The sequence below is a fragment of the Petaurus breviceps genome, unplaced genomic scaffold (genome assembly GCF_028583685.1).
Source record: "Petaurus breviceps papuanus isolate PSGF00001 unplaced genomic scaffold, PetGlider_PUasm1.0 185, whole genome shotgun sequence".
Lineage (NCBI taxonomy): Eukaryota > Metazoa > Chordata > Mammalia > Diprotodontia > Petauridae > Petaurus > Petaurus breviceps.
Window position 1 is genome coordinate 29,082,239 of NW_027185797.1, and position 5,703 is coordinate 29,087,941.

The following is a 5,703-nucleotide window of genomic DNA, read 5'->3' on the forward strand; positions in this document are numbered from 1 at the left end:
GTAACTAATTAGTGCGCTTTCTTCAGAGCCTGGCACCCATCTGCAATCTCGGAAAATTCCATGTGAGTGGGGGCCAGATTAATAAAACTGAATATATAACTCTAATGAAGGCCTCAGTACCTTGGGCAAACTGCTTTTGGTAGGTTTATTAGAAGATTTTTGCAAGATGAGCAAGTATGGGTTGCAATTGGCATCAATGAATGGATCACACATCTACAGTAGTGCTGATGGACAGAAGCACAGTGTGAAAGAGTCTTGGATTTGGAATCAGAAAATCTGGGTTCAAAACCTGACTTAACTACTTCTCTATGTAATCATGGAAAAGAAACTTTGGATTTCTGGGGACTTAAGTTACCTTATCTGTCAAATGAGTGAGTTTGGACTGGGTAGCCTCTCAGGTGCCTTCCAGCTTGAGATCTGTGAATTTATGAATAGGAAAAGGAGGGTCTTGATAAACATAAATTCCTTTTTTTCCCTTTTCAATGCTGGAGCATGGAGGGACAGGAATAGGTCAGAACTACCTCTCAAGTCTGCATTTTTATCAAGAAGACTCTTAAAGGCATTTACAGATTATGGGAAGCAAGTAGCCCTTTGTGCAAAAGAGGCAGTGGTCTCTAAACTGGGCATGAGGGGTTTTTAATGCCTCACCAGAACATTAGAACAAGAAATGACCAATTCCAAGGGTTTTTTTTTTTTACCTTTTACCAGGAATCTGATTTTTTTTGGTGAAAGTACTGCCAATTTTTGGAAAATGAACTTATTGAGCCCCCTCACAGGCAAAGGATACATTAGAGATGAAGGCATAAAGGAACTGGGGTTGGTTTCATGGGAATCCCAGAGGTATAAAACCAGGAGAAGAAATTATTTGATCTCAGGTGCAAATGAGAGGAGACAGGAAGTTGGGCCGAACTGTGTATGTTGATTGTGTCTTGAGGGGCTGCCAAGACAAGACAGTGTTTGAGATGAGAGGTAGTGATGTGGAGCAGGTGGACACGGCTGCCAGCTCCCAAGGAGACACAGTCGAAAGCCTACTTCAGCTTCAGTTCAACAGCCTTTGAGAAGTGATTAGCTTTCAGCTGTCAGGGAAGGTGAAGAAGGCTCTCTGTTGCCTGTTTCTGGGCTGGGGCCTCCTGGGTATGCTGGTGGCTAAGTCCCCAAGGGACCACAGTTCCTGTTTCTTTCTTCAAAGAGGTTGTCTTTGTTCTTCCTCCTTAAAAAGGAGGAAAATGAAAAAAAAAAGAATCTTACTTCATTTACACTAAGGCAGAAATGCAGATTGGGTCAGTGGATGGAGAACCAGACTTGGCCTAAGAAAGACCCTTTGATACCTACTAGCTGTGTGTCCATGGGCTCTTCATAACCTCTCTGAAGTCTCAGTTTCATCATTCATAAAGTGAACACAATGATGATAATAGTTTGAATTTATCCAGGGCTGTATATAAGGTTTACAGCATGTTTTACACACATTTTCTCATTTAACAATCCCTTCGCACCTACCTGACAGAGTTACCTCACAGGTTACTTTGCCAAATTCCTAGAAAGAGCTGCCTTCTTTTATTGTCTCTTTCTTTACTTTCGTTTCCTAACCCTTTGCAGTCTGCCAGGCTCATCACTCAACTGAAGCTACTTTGTCCGAAATGACCACTGATCTCTTCATTTCCCAGTCTGATTTTCTCAGTCGCCATCCTCACTGACCTCTTGGCTTCATTTGACAGTTGACCACATTCTCCTCCTGGATATGTATGCCCCTAGGACTTATCCCAATGCCTGGCACACAGAGAGCTCTTCACGGTTCCTCATTCATTCATTCCTTTCTGGGTTTTTGTGACACTGCTTTCTCTTAGCTCTTTTCATCTGTTCCTGGCTGCTTTTTCTCAATTACCTATAGCCCTCTCCCCAACTGTGGGTATACCTCAAGACTATGATGGGCTCTCTTCTCTTTCTCCACTCTCTTGGTGACTTCATCAGCTCCCACAGGCTCAAGCATCCATTATCTTTTTGCAAATGGCACATACAGTGTGTCCCAAAAGTCTTGATGGTCTTAAGCTTCCATGGTCTCTTTCAACCAACCCCTGGTCCCTTTCCTGACTTCCAGGCACCATCACAATTGTGTATTGGGCATTTTGAATTGCATGTTCCAATGGGCTATAACATGTAGTGACTCTGTTACTTGTGTTCATATCTCTGGTGCCCAGAATAGTGCCTCTATCAAAATAGGTGCTTAGTAAATGGTTCTTGGTTGAACGAATGGTTAATTCCTCACTCTCCCTTGCCCCATTATCCAAGTTGCCAAGACATGTCAATTCTGTCTCCACATCTGTCCCATCTAGAGCCCACATCCCCTCATCACCTGTCACCTAGATTGCCTCTTACTTGGTCTCTGTACCTCCAGCCTCTCCTCTCTCTAATACATCAGTTTCTCCCTCTTTCAAAGGGGATTAGGGAGGTAGGAGTGAAGTGGCCTCTGCAGCCTCTAAGATCTATCCCAGTTCTAGGCTCCATGACTTTTGCAAAGACCAGGAAATCATCTCTTGCATTTGGACACACTAATGCACCAGTTCCCAGCTGGGCTCTGGTTTGTGACTGGGGTGGCTGATTAGTGCCTTGCCACTGTGCCATGACTGGGAGTAGTCTTCCCTCCCTCCCATAAGCCCCTTCTTCCCTAAGAGAGAAAGAACAGGAGCCTTATCTCTGGTCTATGAAACCAAATATTTGACTGAGGAAATTAGGGTTTGCTATCCCCAGAAACAGCTAAATGAATAGTGAAAAATAATTTCTTTTCTCCTCTTTCGAGGTGAATTTTCTAATTCTATCCATGTGAATAGTCAGGCAAATGCTGCCATCCAAGGCAGACGGCAGGCTGAGAACTGCCTCAGGCTTGTCTAGATTCAGATCAGCATTAGACTCAGGAAGGAGAGAGTTTCATTTTCAGCATGCAGAAAATTTCCTCTGTGACACAACATGTCTGTGGCTCCAAACATCTTCCTCCCTTCTCTCTTTTGATTTCTTCTCTGTGAGCTGCCCACAGAGATGAAGGAATTCTCCTTGTTTCTCCAAGTTCACCTCTGCCCAAGTGTTCCCAGGGTAGTGAGATCTTGGAAACAAATACCAGGCACTCCTGTTCATGGGCAGGTTTTCCACCTCCATTCCATGTTTCAAAGCAGAAGCAACCAGTCAGTCATCAAGCATTCTCTGGGCAAAGTGCTGCTTGATGTGTAAGAATACCAAGCCATATAAAGGGGTCTCTCTTCTTCTATCCCACCTATGACTTCATCTGTCATGTATAGAGACCGAGGTTTGCAAAACATTTGACATTCATAGTCTTATCTGAGATGACATTACAACATTCCCGTGGAATTAGTACCATTAATCTGCCCATTTTACAGATGAGGGATCTGAGGCTGAGAGAGGCCAAGTGTAGTAGAGCTAGGAAGATTTGAACTCATTTCTTCCTGACCCCAAATTTAGCACTCTAGGCTTAGCTAAACTTCCTCTTTTTAAAAGGGGGGAGAGTAGCTGTGGGGGGAGGCACAGAAGTAAAAATTCCAGCTGATGCTTCTCAAGGACAGTATTAGTAACAGGAAGATAGTTAATACCTAGTGTGTTCAATCCCTTGGCTTATTGGCTGGTTTCCCTGCTTCTGCTTTGGGTGAAGCTGGGCAATACAACATTTGTTGATGAGGACCACCCGTGGGTCAGCTGAGCTTTAAGGTAATTATCCGAAGGTACGGAATCTTGGGAAAGGGGAGCAGCCTGTACATTCTGCTCCTGCTGGGCCGATGGTCCAAAACAAGCCCTCTTCATTCTTTTCCCTCTCCACTTCTAGGGTTGGTCCAGAATCCCAGGCTAGCTGGATTAACCAAGAGGGTGTCTAAGGCAGAATTCAAACTCCGGTCTTAATGAATGCTTGTCCATATGACAAGATTAGTAGAACCACAAGGTGAAGGAGTGATACTGGAGAGAACTTAATGGGTGGGGCAAAGGAATGGGGGGAGGGGTCAGGATTACAGTAAATCTTCATCTCAATATTCCAAGTGCAGCAGAACCAGATTAAAATGGAATTGGGAAATATTTAACAAAATAAATAAAAATACAATAAAACACAGATGATGTTCATCTGTTGTTTTCTAAGTCAGTATGCTGTATTGGGCTTAGTGACACCTGTTTCTATTTAACATCTCTGGTCTAGAGCACAGAGAAATTGGTCCAATGCCTTCCCCAGTGTCACAGAACTATTGTGTCCAGGCAATATTTGAACCCAGGGCCCTTTGTCTGCAGGGCTAGAGTGCTATCCTGTCATGAAAACACTTTCTCTATTATGGTCCCCAAAATTCTTACTACATTTTGCTTCAGGATTTACAAGAGATGTGGCTCCCACTTAGCTGACTTACCTCAATATGATTTGGAAACCTCATTGAATAAGCATGCAACATGGGCAGCTCAATCCACCCTGGGTTCCAGCCTCTGTCCAATAACCAAAGATCTGATCTGCTCTGCCCAGGCCTGCAAACTCATCCAAACAACCACTGAACCATAGGGCTCCAATTCCTTTATACTGGAAATGAACAAACAGCTTTTATTTTCTTGGTAAAAGCATACTTTAAAAACACACCAGTCAAAGCTAAGCAAGACCTACGCATGTCTGCAAATATACCAATACTAGCAGCCCAACTGGGTGGGTACCATTCCACTTTAACCTCACTGAGGCCCAGTTTACCCATCTGTAAAATGGGAGTGACAATTTCTTCAACTACTCACTTCATAGGGTTGTTGTGAAGATGAAATAAGATAATGGATGTTAAGTACTTGAGGAAAAAATCAGGTAGTCTATAAATGGATACTTTCATTAACAGAATTCCAGGGTAGGGAATCCCACCTTCTCTAGAATATTGAGTATTTCCCCCTGCACACCTGTAAGAGGGACAGCTCAATCTCTCTCACCCTAGAAATAGAGTTACCAAAAGAAAAACTCCCAAACCCCTAACCAATGGCCCACTGACTTCAAGCCAGATTGAATATGACAAAAATCCACACACAACAAAATCATTTGGACACCTCTTTGAAGTTAGCAGTAACTGGATTTGACCTTGAATAATTGCTGTGAGGGGAGCCAGCTTCCAAGGGACAGCAGCTGCATGGATGTACCTCTTTTCCTAATAGGTGGGTTCCTGAAATTCTTCTGGGAGTGCCCAGAATTCTTTTGGAAAGGCTCAGAGGGGCTCATCATTTAAAGTAATGTCCAGTGTGTTTTTTGGTCAAGGCAAAAGATCTTTTGATAATGTAGCCATACCTGGCTAGTTTAAATATCTTGTCAATTCAGATTTTCTTAAAATAAGGCACACCCATAGTCAGCTTCAGAATGAAACATCATTTGGGTCATTCACAGAATTATTAAATATGGAACATTAATGCTAGAAAGGCATTCTGAAATCATAGGCACAAGGAAGTTGAGGTGGTTTTCCCATTACATGGATTCCAAATGAGAGAAATAATCTGCACAAAGACCAGTGGAACCAAAGCATTGTGGAGTTTAGTGAGTTCTTTCACAAACAATCTAAGACATTTAGAATTTTAATGTTCTCCTTCATACATGCTATGGTCCAAACAAATCGACCTGCTGTTCCTCATCATGGTCTGGAGAAAGAAATGGCAAACTGCTCCAGTATCTCTGCCAGGAAAACCCCAAATAGGGGAGGCTAGGTG